This window comes from Ambystoma mexicanum, chromosome 1q, assembly GCF_040938575.1.
Source record: "Ambystoma mexicanum isolate Mex_15411 chromosome 1q, UKY_AmexF1_1, whole genome shotgun sequence".
Classification (NCBI taxonomy): domain Eukaryota; kingdom Metazoa; phylum Chordata; class Amphibia; order Caudata; family Ambystomatidae; genus Ambystoma; species Ambystoma mexicanum.
The window spans coordinates 152,937,036-152,952,156 of NC_090922.1; positions in this window are offsets into that span (position 1 = coordinate 152,937,036).

A 15,121-nucleotide genomic window follows, 5' to 3' on the forward strand; every position below is an offset into this window, starting at 1 on the left:
TGGCAAGCAATACCCATACACCAACACAGTAACGATAAGGAACACATTGCCATGTCCTAAATGTACAGTCGCATCAGACAATGATGCCTGACCCGGAATCAGATGAAATGACAGACCAACAAAATCTCCCACCCCAAATAAGTCATTTCCAAATGCATTACAAGAGTCGTAGACGTAACATAACAATGAATGCCTGTCTACATGCACATTGTGCATTGCAAAATCAACACTCCAGCTCATGTGTGCAGTGTCCTACTCCTGCAACACACTGCTCAGCGCACAGCACAGTGAACAGCCATTGTGTGTGATGCACACCCTGAGCATCACATCTAAGTGACAGACCACATCAAACAGCAAATCAGGCATGTACAGGATCCATAATCAGTCACAGAACATGTGCTGCAGGGACACAGTGGGCACCAGAAGGCAAACAGTGTACACATGGATATGCAAGGGTGGGAGTACATGTAGTGCATCAGAGTGCAAGTGTGTGGTTCTGCAAGGACATGCACTCCACATATGCATGTGCACTCAAGTGACCATTAGTGTTCTCTACACATCACATGTGAACATTCACCATGTGTACACCCCAGCATGTCAAACCACAACTATCCCCTTGCACCTGAAAGGAAAACACAACACATGAACAGGCATTGATCAGCAGAACACAACATGTACATAGGATATCACCATTACAATGTCAGAGTTCCCATCACACTGCAGGGCAAGGCAACTATCAACAACAACCCCCCCTCCCTCACAAATGACCATGACCCACTGAACAACTGCACCTGGGTCATGGAGCCTTCAAACCTCAATTCCACCTGGCCACAGGATCACCTTTACCCTTTGTCACTATCTCCCACCGTGTGTGTAAAAAGGTGCCTGCACCCTCATAATCAATGTCCAAAATCACAAAATCAAAGCCAGAAAAACGAACCAGAACACCCTCCAGTAGATGACTTGACGTAGCAGTACCTCACAAAGGCAAAGTACTACCACAATGATGCAACAACCAAGGTAGCACAGCAAAACAATGTCACGACAGGATGTGAAACATGTGTGGTACATGACATAGGATGATGCACCATGAACGGATGTGTACTGTCACAGGTCCCCTGTACAGGCGCGGGAGTGTCACGAAACAACCACCCCCACCATGTCCCGGGTGCCTGCAAGGTCAAACTCACACAGGCCCCTGAGACCCTGGTGTGGAAGGAGGTTCAGGGATATGCAGTCGGGACAGGTGTTGACACACTGGATGACTGGAATGAGTGGCAGGAGAGGGGAGGAGGAATGCCACTTGAAACTAGGGAATGCACGAAAATGTACTACCTGCATGAACACATACACAATCCAAACAAACTTGGACATCATTGTCATGGCCTTCTGTAGTCCAGGCTCGGGAGTGGTACGAACCAACCACCCCCTCTAGGGTTTTGGCGCCTGCAAGTTCGGGGCTTACACAGGCATCCGCAACCCCAGCGGGGAAAGAGGGTCAGGGAACATTGCTTGGATAGGTACGGGAAGCAGGAACACCGGGTAGAGGGTATAGGGTTCAAAATTGCATAGGATCACGGGTGATTAGGGAGAAAAAACATACCAAATTGAACCACACATACATCCATGCATTAGTACACTCCCCATCAAGCCTATGCAGAGCAGTTCGAAAGAAAAACAACAAGACACTTAGCTCTGGTTTTGAGTGCTGGCCTCCTGCCTGCGCACTCTCAGGTCCGGTTACAGGAGCACTGCAATGCTGCAAAGAGAGCCACAGTCAACAACCTGTACGTGCCAATTACACAAAAACACAACACCAAACATGCCCCATAGCAACAAACTACTCTACAAACAGACAATCTGGTGTTGATGCTTCCTACCCATATATAACATCACCCCTGTGACGGGTCATACACAGTCAATGCAGTAAGTCAGCCGCTGGTGGGTGCGTGGCAAATGGAACACCAATGTGTCACAATTCACACAACATGCAATGTTCCCTGGGTAAGCAGACAGACCCATATAGCAAGCCATGACTTCAGAGCAAGTTGCGTACCACCATGACCAAAACAAAGTTGGCAGTGCATTTATCATAAAGTACATGGAAAAGACCTACACTGCACCCGAGTATGTCCCTTGCTGTATGTCCCTGTGAGCTGCCCCTTTCCATGTCTCGGAAGGCTACATGGTTGATACAAGTGCCTCAATGGACCTTGGTGTACCGGAGGGTATGTGCCACTGTCCCTGCATGTGTCCCAGACAACCCTACTATCAACAGCCATCAGTCCACCAACACATCTAAGCTGCATTGTGTGCTTCAACACCAATATTCGTCTAAGCTCACCCTCAGTGCTGTGACTAAGCCTGCATGTGCAACTCGCCTGGTGCAAGCTTTGCTGTGTAGTGGCCCCCCTGTGATGCTCACCTTGCGTGGAGTTACTTGGAACATGTCAGCAGTTCTAGGATGTGGGTCTGCAATCCCTGTGCCTCTGCTTGTGCACACATGTGCATGTGGGAACCAACAAACGGGTCCAGAATTCCGTCGTCCAATGGGCCATGTCTGCTGGCAAAAGTGCTCTGGAGGCTCATCCCCCTGCAGAAAGGACATGAAACACATGATTAATGCTTCAAAGTCATCTGTGTGTCTCATCAGGCATCTCATTACTTGACCATGTCAGAGAGTCACATCACAAATCACACCATCAGTCCGTCTTTCACATCCAAAGTGTGGAACACTATCTACAGCATGAATTGCAACAAGCACGTGTACAGGAAAGATATGAAACATACTACAAAATGCATAGCTATCAATGTACACATTAATCATGACACACCCCATCTAGCAAAAGCTGAACAGTGGACAATAACACCAAAATCATCCCCACTAGGGGTGTCAACACAAGTCACACAACACCAGACATGCCACAGATATGACAGTCCAAAGCCCTTGTGTAATATTCTGTAACACCGAACCATCCTTGCGAGCCCATGGATAAGGGAGGCAGGAGTGGCATATGTGAGTCAAGGACCCCAAGCAGCAAACACATGCACAAGACAAGCCTGAAGGGCCCAGCTGGAACAGACAGTGGATGCCTTCAAAAGCCACAAAGCACCGCACCGTCACATGAAAGCACAATAGACTAGCAATTTTAAACTAAATCAACTATTAACTAATTACACTAACAATGGAAAACCTACATTACCTAATTAAACTAACTATCAAACAGAAACTTAACTAACTAAACTAAAAGTATATCAAAAATGGCCACATACGACCCGGGGGGGAGGGAAGGCACCCAGGAGGGGGGAGGTACAGGGTGCTGCTCAACATCCACATGCGATGATGCTGAGCAAAAAAAAAAAAACCTCCATGGGCTCAACGCCTGCACAGCCCGACCTATGTGGGAGATAGATGGTCGTCCGAGTCTGGCTCATCCTGAAAAGGAGGACGTGGCACAGTAGCCTGGCCACGCCTAGCCGCAGCTTGCCCCTTGTCGGCAGCAAGTCTGCCGGACGGGTGAGCCTGGTTGTGTGTGGCGATGTGACATAGGTCTGCATGCAGAACCTCACGTGATACACGTGTTTCCTCTTGCAAGGTAGCACATGTAACACGGAGTTCCTCCTGCAAGGCCTGGCTGGACAACCGCTGCACCTCCCGGCAAGCCTGTAGCTCAGCCGAGATAGTACGCACAAGCTGTGCAAACCTCTCCTCTGCCTGCTGCCTCTGGGACATCATAGGGACACCCAGAGTGGATCGTAGGGAAGCATACTCCTCCCTCAGGGCATCCATGTGCGCCTCTGCGTGAGCAGCAATTGCTTGACGCAGAGATGACATTTCAGCCTGGCGTGCCCTGTCTGAGGCCGCCATGCCCAGCCTGAGCGAGTGGGCCGTGGACCGTGCCGCCTGCTGCTGGAGAAGCACCTGCCTAGCAGGGGGGAGCACAGATCGGGCCACACGCTCCATGCTCTCAGCGATGTTCTCCATTGCTGCCCCCTGCCGTTCGGAATTGGCAGTCATGTCTTGCTCCCACTCAGTATACAGCGGTTGCGCGCGGCGACCGCGTTGCCGGGCTTGACCCCTGCGGGACCCAAGGACCGGGGGTCCTCGCTGTGTTGGCACCGCCCGCGGCTGCACGACTACATGCCCCCGTCGACGTGATGTCCCAGGCACATCAGTGACTGGTGTGGAGGGTGACCCTGCGTCCCGATCCACCACGGGCGGAGGAACCAAGACTGTCTGATCCCTCAGTGCAGGTGTCGCAGACAGAGGAGTGTCCACATCAGAATCACTCACCCCTGACACATGGACTTAATGCTCATCCAACTCAACATGGATGTAAGAGTCGTCATCATAGGCAGCCAGAGACAAGATGGACTGCAGCACTTGGGGGTTTTCGTGGCCTACCACCCCACAATCCCCACTAGTGCCGGGTTGATGTGGTGTTACCAACCCTGTGTCTGGCATGACAACACCATCCTCCGCCTCCATTGCGTCATCACCTGGAAAATAGAGAGAAAAAAGGTCACTACACATGTCAGAAGCACACGACACACACATACACCGACAGCAAACGCATCCGGCAGACATGTGACACACAACATATAACCTGGCATGCATGCTGGGTCTACTTTGAATAGCTTCTGTGATCAGACCTGTTGAAAGGTGGCAGTTTCCATGGAAGTGGGTCTATGCAGTGCAGAAAATGTGTACGCCACTCACTACCTACATGTACAAGCACTCCATGGTGTGTGCCATGAAATGTGAAGGCAGTGCAATGTCAAATTCACACATCACGTGCATTGTGCATTCAATGTGTACCATATCTAGAAGCCAAGCACCCCTCCACCCCAGTACCAAAGCAGGGATGCCTAGCATGGTATCAAAAGGCTGACCATACACCTGTGTGTTGACAGGCAGTGTTGACTGGCATCAACAGCTTAATGTGATTCAAATGACAACACTGCAAATGATGCTGGGACAGTAGGCAGGACACATGATGAAAAAAGGCCGCCCACGTGTGAAGAAGACACAACAAGAGTTGGACAGAGTCATTGGCCATTGAACAGACTGAGGCCTGTGAGCCACACAGATTGTCAGAGCCTAAACATGTGTGCAACGCAGGACTGAGCCACAGTTGACATGGAAAGGCTGATGAGATGGCAGGCAATGTATGTAACCAAGGACTTATATTACAGTGATCATCCAGTCAAGGACACATAGGGGCATGCGTGCAATGCACATGGAGCATGAATGGGCACTCATGTCCCTGCGGGACATCTGACCCATGCACAGTACAAGTGAGATACCCTGCATCGAGTACTAAGGCTGTACCACACGGCATATGTCTGGCAGATTCTACGCTGGAAGTTAGCATCTACACAGGACACATGAACAAGAAACTACACATTGGCAAGATTGAAGCAGACCAGTGTAAAGGTGGAACTGGGGTGCAGAGTGGCGGAGGAGGGGCAAGGGAGCATGCCTACATGGAGTCCCGCATGCAGGCAGAGGAGACATGCATGACGGAAGCATTGCATTACTTACACATCAGAACCATGTACACGTCACATGTAGCAGCAATCATGCACAACACATCCCACAAGTGAAACACACGCGTCCTCAACAAACACGCATAAACACTCACTGGATTGCGCATCAAAGTCCAGCATCTCTCCCACTCCTTCGACCAATTCAGGTGGTATGAACTCCGCAACGAGAGCCTCATGCGGAGTGAGCTCTTCCTCATATGGTGCAGGCCCACCACCAGTCACCAGAGTCAAGTTGTAATTAGAGGCACGCTTAGCCTTAGTGCTGCGCTTGATGTCATTCCAACGCTTTTTGCACTCTTGCGCCGTGCGCACCTCATGGCCGAATGAACTGACATGTTCCGCAACATGCTTCCAGTGGGTGTCACGTTGGGCAGCCGTAGTCTGACTATTGGCACCCACTAGCATGTCACGGCTGTGGCCCCGCACGTAGTCCACGAGGAAGTCCAGTTCCTGCTTACAGAAAGGCTTCTTCCTCGACGTGCAGGAGGTCGTGGCTGTGTGTGGGGTCCCAGCCTGTGCTGCAGGTGCAACCTTCCTCCTCTTGGACTGTGGCGCAGACCCAGGCTGGCTAATGCCGCCCTGAACAGTATGGCCAGTGGGTTCGGTGGATTGAGCCAAGGGAGTGGCAGGTGGAGGGATGACCAAAGGCCTGACTCGTGTCAGTGGCAGCTGGGTGCCCACTAATGGACCCTGTGCAGCAACATCAGCTGTGGCAGGGTCATTGACCGCAACGGTCCTGGTTGGCAGACTCACAACCGGGGTGCTGTTGGGTGCATCTGCCCCTGCACTTGCCAACACCCGGCTGTTCGGGGCAGCAGATGACATGACTGCCCCAGGGACACGTGTCTTGGTCTGAGCAGCCCGGCCTGCCCCTATGGTTTCCCCCCTGGCCTGTTGGAGATCTACCAAGGGCTCTTCAAGTGCCAACGCAGCCTGCGCTGGCAGACCCTGAGCCTGGGTGGCGGTGTCCACAGCTGCACCTGCAGCTACCACTACCCTTGGGCCCGTGGCAGTCGATGGAACGGACTGCCGGGTCGAACGGGTGTCAGTGCCAGATGCAGGAGCTGCATCCCCCGGAACCACAGGGGGTGGTGGCATGGCTGCACCGACACATGGCACAACATTGTGCTCAAGTGGCGCACCCCTGCCTCTTCCCCCTCTGTGGCCGCCCTGGACACCCTGGAGTCCCCCTACTCCCTGGTCACCACGGCCATGTCCCCGACCACGCCCGCCACGAGGTGGATGCCCAGCTGAGGCGCCCCGTACCTTTGGTGGCCTCCCAACCATGGCACTGATGTAGAAGTGCTGGCACAGATGGAGTGGTGCCAATGGGAGGTGTACACCACAATTGACCTGGGCAATTGGGGTGAAGGGAGTGGGAAGCAAGATATTAACAGCCCCCTGCACCTGCAAGGCTGTATGTGACCCCGGTGATGTGGTGATGGGTCACGCAACGCTCAGGCACCCCAAAACTGCAGTAAAACCGTGCACGCAACCCTGCAGCCTACGTGTGTGGATTCAACCTCCCGCAGTATGCGGTGGCACCCAGTAACACGAATAACGCGTACGCGTGGGACACGCAGGCTACTATGACATCGAAAATGGGTGCGATACACAGGGGCACCCGCAGTGGGAAAAAGAGCGTGTGCGACTCACCGTCTGACTAGCGCGTTGCAGAAAAACACGCGTAGCCAATACCCCCGCCAAAAGAAGAGATACGTCCTTGATAGCTGTGAAGTTGTGATGGCGCGCGAAACAACAGGAAGAAGCAACACACGTCGGTCTCCACGAAAGGCACGTACAGCGAACTGCTGGGCCCGCTCACCTTTAACCCGTGCTGAGGGAAACGCACGCGCGCGTCACGTCACTTACGCGCATGGGCCCTTTCCTCGTATTACACGCGGACGTGCAGTTTTTCACGCGCGCTGAAATGCCCATGCACGCCTGTACGCGTCACGTCACAGGGGCGCTTGCGCTTGAGGGGCCTTCTGTCCAATGAAAATGCGTATGCGTGCAGACGCGCTTACGCGCTAAGGGCCTTTCCTCAAATTACACGCAGACGTGCTGAATTTTCACGTGCCAAATCACTCCGTATCAAGCTGGCCACGTGTAAGCACACGGAAGACCACGCTCCTGCCCAGAAGGCCGAATTACTGCCCCCCAGAGCCCCGAGCACGCTCCCACCTGCCATCTGCTGCTGCCTGACTGCCTGCTGCCCACGTGCCCTGCCATTTGCTGCCTGCACATCAGCCAGGGATGCTGTTGCTGTGACCACCCCTGCTGGAACCGAAGACTCCCGACTGGGATTCCATCGCTCCACAGCCCAGCCCCAGGACCCAGTTGCCCACCCACTCCTGCCTCTGGGGTTGTCATGTCGGGGCAAACACCATCTGAGACCACTGGCAACCCCCGGCCAGAGAGGCAGAGGGGCACCAGCTTCAGTGCCACCGAAGTTGGTGTCCTGGTGGAGCAAGTCCTGGGGCAGTATGATGCCCTCTTCGGAAGTTCCCGCGCCGACAAGGAAGGACGGACTCGGATCTGGACTGACATCGTGACTGCCATCAACGCGGAGGGGGTGGCAGTCCATGACTTACAACATGTCAAGAAGCGTTGGGAGGACTTCAGGTCCAGGACCATGAACAAGGCCCAGCGCCTCTTGAAGGCAGCGGATGCCAAGGGGCGCCGGGGCCACTTGTCGGAAGAACAGATGAGGGTCCTGGAACGCATATCCCCAGCGCTCCACGTCCAGGTCCTTGAGAGGCAGACCCGTTTGGAGTCGAGCGGTAAGTGTACATGCATCCTGATTGTGAGATGTGCGTGTGGTGATTTTTCAGTAGTGTGCAGGTTGCACATCTGTTTGTATGGGGTTGAGTATGGGTGGGGGTGTACAGGGCCGTGGGGCTAACACATGCGAGGGCTGGAATGTGTGAGACATGGATGGTGCTTGTGTGTGTAGGCTTGCATGCCAAAAGAAGTTTTGTGGGCACACATCTTTGGATGAATGTGTCTCTAAGTGGACATGTCCGTGATGTCACGCATGTATGTTGCTTTCAGCTGCATGTATCAGCACTGTGTACATGTGCATGTGTGTGTATTTGACAAGGGTGCAACAGTGATGCAACATGGATGCATGTGACAGCGGTATGTGGAATCCTGATCGACAGATGTGACATGGATGCCCATCTGAACACTGGGACACTTGGCAGAGGTGTACACATGCATGCAAGTGTGGTGGTGTGTGTACATGTGTGGTGCACTTCCTGTGTTGCATGTGATGTCTGGCTCACCTTTGCCTGCTCATGCTGTTGTATGTGTATGGATGGTGCTGGCAGTTGCGATATGGCTGTGGTATGGCTCATGTGTGCGAGTTGAAATGACATGTGTGTTGGGGATTGTGATGACATGTCTGAGGTTTGCTAATGCCACTCATGTACAACTGTCATGTGTGTATGTGTCCATTGTACAGTGCCCTGATGCCTGTGTTTTATTTCTCCCTGTCTGCAGCGTCAACTGATGAAGAGGGCGGAGAAGGTGCTGTGGAGCACAGCGGCGGGGATCCCACCGCCAGCCGGAAACGCAAGGCCCGGCTCCCCTCCCATGTTGTCATCTCGTCGGGGAGTGAGGAGTCCGGTGCCGCGTCCCAGGCCGCAGCTGCCGGGGGGAGGTCCAAGAGGCAGAGGTTGGAGTTGGACTCCTCGGCAGCAGAAGGGGCAGCTGGGACCCCACAGGGCCCAACAGGGGAGGATGGCACGGAATCATCCAGGTTGGTGGGGGGTTTGGTGGAGGTGGAGGCCGTGCAAGCAATAGAGACGGGGTCTGGAGATGGGGATCCCACTGGTGCTAGTGGTGCAGTGCAGGACCAGGGACAGGAGGCAGCACAGGCCGCCGCAGAGGTGCCTGTGTGCAATCCTGTCCCTGATCCTGTCCCTGCATCATCTTGCACCAGCAGGGATGCCTACGTCCAGACCCGTTTTCAGGCAGGGCATGAGCTCACGTCAACTGGCCATCCTCTGCCTGCGGACGAGGCTATCCGGGTCCGGGTTGAGCCAGTTCTGAATGGTGTGGCGTTGCGTCAACGGGCCATGCGAGGTGACCTGCAGTCTTTTCATGAGGAGACTGCACGTCATCTCGAATGGCTCGTTGACCAGGTCAGCCTGCTGGGACAGGTCACCCAGGCCGGATTCCTCCATATGATGGGGCTTGCTACGACCCCCTCCTCAACTGAACCCTCTACGCGCCAGTCGTCCTCCGTGCCATCTTTCCACCCATCAGTCACCTGGGTGCCCTGTGGAGCTGCCTCTGACGGTGCGGCCAGGCTGGTGGAGGAGGCATCCCTGCCACAGTCGGGAGTCAGACGTCCAGCAGGGGTGGCCACATCAACGACTGCACCCCAGCCGGCGGAGGATGTGCAGGCAGCAGGAGGCAGTGCACGGGCAGAGGCACAGCAGCAGCAGCAACGTGGTGGGAGCCATGAAGGCTCAGGGCCCTCAACATCGGAGGGGCAGGCATCGGCCGGAGGGCAGGAGGACCCAGGACAGAGCGTGTCTTCCGTGTGGCAGCGGTTGGGCAACGCCATAGATGCGGAGCGGCAGCGGGCGGAAGAGGCACTGCTCACAATGGTCAGGGCGGAAAACTCCATGCGGAGGGCCCTGAGGCGGGCTGAGTGCCTCGAGGCAATCCGCAGGGGTTTGGAGGTGGACACGTCGACGGCCCTGCGGACCCTCGGGGCCATGGAGGAGGACCGCCTCCGGGACATTGAGCAGGAGTTCGATGATGCCCTGGCCCGGGACATCCAAAAGTGAGCCGTCAAACTAGCCTGCTGCCCTTGTACATAGTTATGTAGGTGGTGTTAGGTTTCATTTTTTTTCGGATTTATTTTGGACCTTTCGGACATTGGCCACATTTTTGTATATAGTTTATTTTATTAGTTAGTGTAGTTAGATAGGTTTCCTTTCTTTTGTTGGGATAATGGACCCTGGCTTGTTTGTATGTACATAGTTCACTGTTGGATTGTATTTTTCTTTCACATTTTAACCATGGAGCAATGGCTTTCTTTTTTATTTCCCATTGGATTTTGTTTTGTGGACAGTAACTTTGGACACCATTACTTTGGATTTTGATTTTTGGTTTTGCTTTTTTTCACGGACATGCTTCTTTTCATTTTTGTACATTCACATTTATGTTTCTTTATTTTTGATTCTATTTATGTTTCCTTTAATACATATTTTTTTTTATCAAACTTCAATGTGTAGTATCATCTCATTGGTTTCATGCATATCATGATATGGGTTTTGAGATTCACTGACACCCATTGGGTGTATGTGAGGGAAATGTGTTTGTTTCGGAACTTGCAATTGGTGTTCTGTCATGTAATTGCCAATTATGAGTGGGTGGATGCAATACTCGGGTGGGTGTTTTGCATTTGGAGGCTGACCATAGGGACCAGGGATCTAGATTGTGATGACATGTTGGCTGGGGAACATGAGTTGGACATGGGTGGGGGCCTGGTGGTGGGTGCCCCTGCACTGCTGGGGGGTGGGGGGGAACATGAGTTGGACATGGGTGGGGGCCTGCTGGCAGGTGCCCCACAGTGCTGGGAGGTGGGGGTGGTGGGGAACATGAGTTGGACATGGGTGGGGGCCTGGTGGTGGGTGCCCCTGCACTGCTGGGGGGTGGGGGGTGTGAGACATGTGTGGGGGCCTGGTGGAGGGTGCCCCTGCACTGCTGGGGGGTGGGGGGGTGGGAGACATGGGTGGGGGCCTGGTGGAGGGTGCCTCTGCACTGCTGGGGGGTGGGGGTGGGAGACATGGGTGGGGGCCTGCTGGCAGGGGCCCCACAGTGCTGGGGGGTGGGGGGGTGGGAGACATGGGTGGGGGCCTGGTGGAGGGTGCCCCTGCACTGCTGGGGGGTGGGGGGGTGGGAGACATGGGTGGGGGCCTGGTGGAGGGTGCCCCTGCACTGCTGGGGGGTGGGGAGGTGGTAGACATGGGTGGGGGCCTGGTGGAGGGTGCCCCTGCACTGCTGGGGGGTGGGGGGGTGGGAGACATGGGTGGGGGCCTGGTGGAGGGTGCCCCTGCACTGCTGGGGGTTGGGAGGTGGGAGACATGGGTGGGGGCCTGGTGGAGGGTGCCCCTGCACTGCTGGGGGATGGGGGGGTGGGATACATGGGTGGGGGCCTGGTGGAGGGTGCCCCTGCACTGCTGGGGGGTGGGGGTGGTGGGGAACATGAGTTGGACATGGGTGGGGGCCTGCTGGCAGGTGCCCCACAGTGCTGGGGGGTGGGGGTGGTGGGAGACATGGGTGGGGGCCTGCTGGCAGGTGCCCCACAGTGCTGGGGGGTGGGGGTGGTGGGGAACATGAGTTGGACATGGGTGGGGGCCTGCTGGCAGGTGCCCCACACTGCTGGGGGGTGGGGGGGAACATGAGTTGGACATGGGTGGGGGCCTGCTGGCAGGTGCCCCACAGTGCTGGGAGGTGGGGGTGGTGGGGAACATGAGTTGGACATGGGTGGGGGCCTGGTGGTGGGTGCCCCTGCACTGCTGGGGGGTGGGGGGTGTGAGACATGGGTGGGGGCCTGGTGGAAGGTGCCCCTGCACTGCTGGGGGATGGGGGGTGGGAGACATGGGTGGGGGCCTGGTGGAGGGTGCCCCACAGTGCTGGGGGGTGGGGGTGGTGGGGAACATGAGTTGGACATGGGTGGGGGCCTGCTGGCAGGTGCCCCACAGTGCTGGGGGTGGGGGGGTGGGAGACATGGGTGGGGGCCTGGTGGAGGGTGCCCCTGCACTGCTGGGGGGTGGGGGGGTGGGAGACATGGGTGGAGGCCTGGTGGAGGGTGCCCCTGCACTGCTGGGGGGGTGGGGGGGGTGGGAGACATGGGTGGGGGCCTGGTGGAGGGTGCTCCTGCACTGCTGGGGGTTGGGGGGGGTGGGAGACATGGGTGGGGGCCTGGTGGATGGTGCCTCTGCACTGCTGGGGGGTGGGGGGGTGGGAGACATGGGTGGGGCCTGCTGGCAGGTGCCCCACAGTGCTGGAGGGTGGGGGTGGTGGGGAACATGAGTTGGACATGGGTGGGGGCCTGCTGGCAGGTGCCCCACAGTGCTGGGGGGTGGGAGACATGGGTGGGGGCCTGGTGGAGGGTGCCCCTGCACTGCTGGGGGGTGGGGGGGTGGGAGACATTGGTGGGGGCCTGCTGGCAGGTGCCCCACAGTGCTGGGGGGTGGGGGGGTAGGAGACATGGGTGGGGGCCTGGTGGAGGGTGCCCCTGCACTGCTGGGGGGTGGGGGGGTGGGAGACATGGGTGGGGGCCTGGTGGAGGGTGCCCCTGGTGGCTGGGGGTGCAGGGGGACATGCGTTGGTGGGCAGTAGTGCACGTTGACATGTGGGTTGGCTGGGGGGCATGGCCATGGTGGATGGGGTGCCTGCATGGCATGTGCAGGGTAGGCCCCTGTGGTGTGAGCCACCTGCAGGGGCCGTGGAGGGTGTAGAGGGAACACCTGGGAGGACCCACATGTGCAATTCACGTGTGGTGCTCCCCGCGCACCCCTGTAATACACGTACCCTAATGGAATCGCGTGTGGAACTTCCCGCGCACCCCTGGAATACACGTACCCTGCTCGCACGGGGCCAATCGTGTGTGGAACTTCCCGCGCACCCCTGAAATACACGTACCCTGCTGAAATCGCGTGTGGAACTTCCCGCGCACCCCTGAAATACACGTACCCTGCTCGCACGGGGCCAATCGCGTGTGGAACTTCCCGTGCCCCCCTGAAATGCACGTACCCTGCTGAAATCGCATGTGGAACTTCCCACGCACCCCTGAAATACACGTACCCTCCTGGAATCGCGTGTGGAACTTCCCGTGCACCCCTGGAATACACGTACCCTGCTCGCACAGGGCCAATCGCGTGTGGAACTTCCCCCGCACCCTGAAGTACACGTACCCTGATGAGATCGCGTGTGGAACTTCCCGCGCTCCCCTGAAATACACGTACCCTGCTCGCACGGGGCCAATCGCGTGTGGAACTTCCCGCGCACCCCTGAAATACACGTACCCTGCTGAAATCGCGTGTGGAACTTCCCGCGCACCCCTGAAATACACGTACCCCGCTCGCACGGGGCCAATCGTGTGTGGAACTTCCCGCGCACCCCTGAAATACACGTACCCTGCTGAAATCGCGTGTGGAACTTCCCGCGCACCCCTGAAATACACGTACCCTGCTGGAATCGCGGGTGGAACTTCCTGCACACCCCTGAAATATGCGTACCCTGCTCGCACGGGGCCAATCGCGTCTGGAACTTCCCACGCACCCCTGAAATACACGTACCCTACTGAAATCACATGTGGAACTTCCCGCGCACCCCTTAAATACACGTACCCTGCTCGTACGGGGCCAATCGCGTGTGGAACTTCCCACGCACCCCTGAAATACACGTACCCTGCTGAAATCGCGTGTGGAACTTCCCGCGCACCCCTGAAATACACGTACCCTGCTCGCACGGGGCCATTTGCGTGAGGTACTTCCCACGCACCCCAGTGATACATGTAGCCCGCTCTCCGTGCTGGTACAGGGTTAGCGCAGCCCTTTGCGCTGGATTGGGGATTTTGATGGCTTTTCCCTGCGCGAGAGGCGTTCTTGGGGGCGTAACTGGCGCTGCTGCAGGGTCGCTGCGCCACTGTGCGCCACGGCTGGGTTTGGTGGCTGGAATCCATGAATACGCTGTGCGCGGAAATGGATTTTAGCGCACGCGGCTGGCGCAGGGATTCGCACGCGCACTCTGTGCGCCAGCCGCGTGCGCCACTTGTGCGCTGCATTCTATGAATTACCCCCTTAGTCTTGTTGTGGCTAGTTGACACATGGGTAATGTCATACAATGTACGTCCAGTTTGTCTGTGGAGCAAATTTCAATTATTGGTTGCATTTCATTTTTCAACATTGTTTCATTGAACTTGGAACAGCTTGCAAGAGTTGGCATCAAGGACATACAAGTGACATTTTTGTGCGCTAATTGTTCCATGACATTAGTAGCACATGAGTTATGGCCACAAAGTGCATGGATGTGCGGGGTTTTTAATATTGTTTGTGCTTCTTGAGATAGTACACCAACTCTAATACTTTTTAAAATGTTGGCGTAGTTGAGGTCTGCAGACTGGCACATGTTTTCTGTTAAGTCTCTGTATTCGAAATGTTGCCAAAGGTTTTAAAAATAGGTTCACCTTTCACTGGTGTCAATTGAAGAAGATCTCCGAAAACAATATGTGTTTTCCTCCAAAGAGCTCTTCGTAGTTTGTTTTGAGTACTTCTTGTAATCTGAGGTGAATCAAAGCCAACATTAGATTGGCAACCATGCTCACCTCCTCTATTAGCAGCATTTCCATTTGTTTTAACACTCTGCGTAATTCCATTGCAGCTTCTGTATAAAGTTTGTAATATTCTAATTTGTTTTGGTGTTCTACTGGAAGGAGTAGTAATCAGTGTAAAGTCACACCGCCTATGTTGTAGGCAGCTAAACCTGTGGGGGCAGTTACAACAGCTGACAGTTTGTTGTTTGCCAATTGTTGAAGGAACTTGCT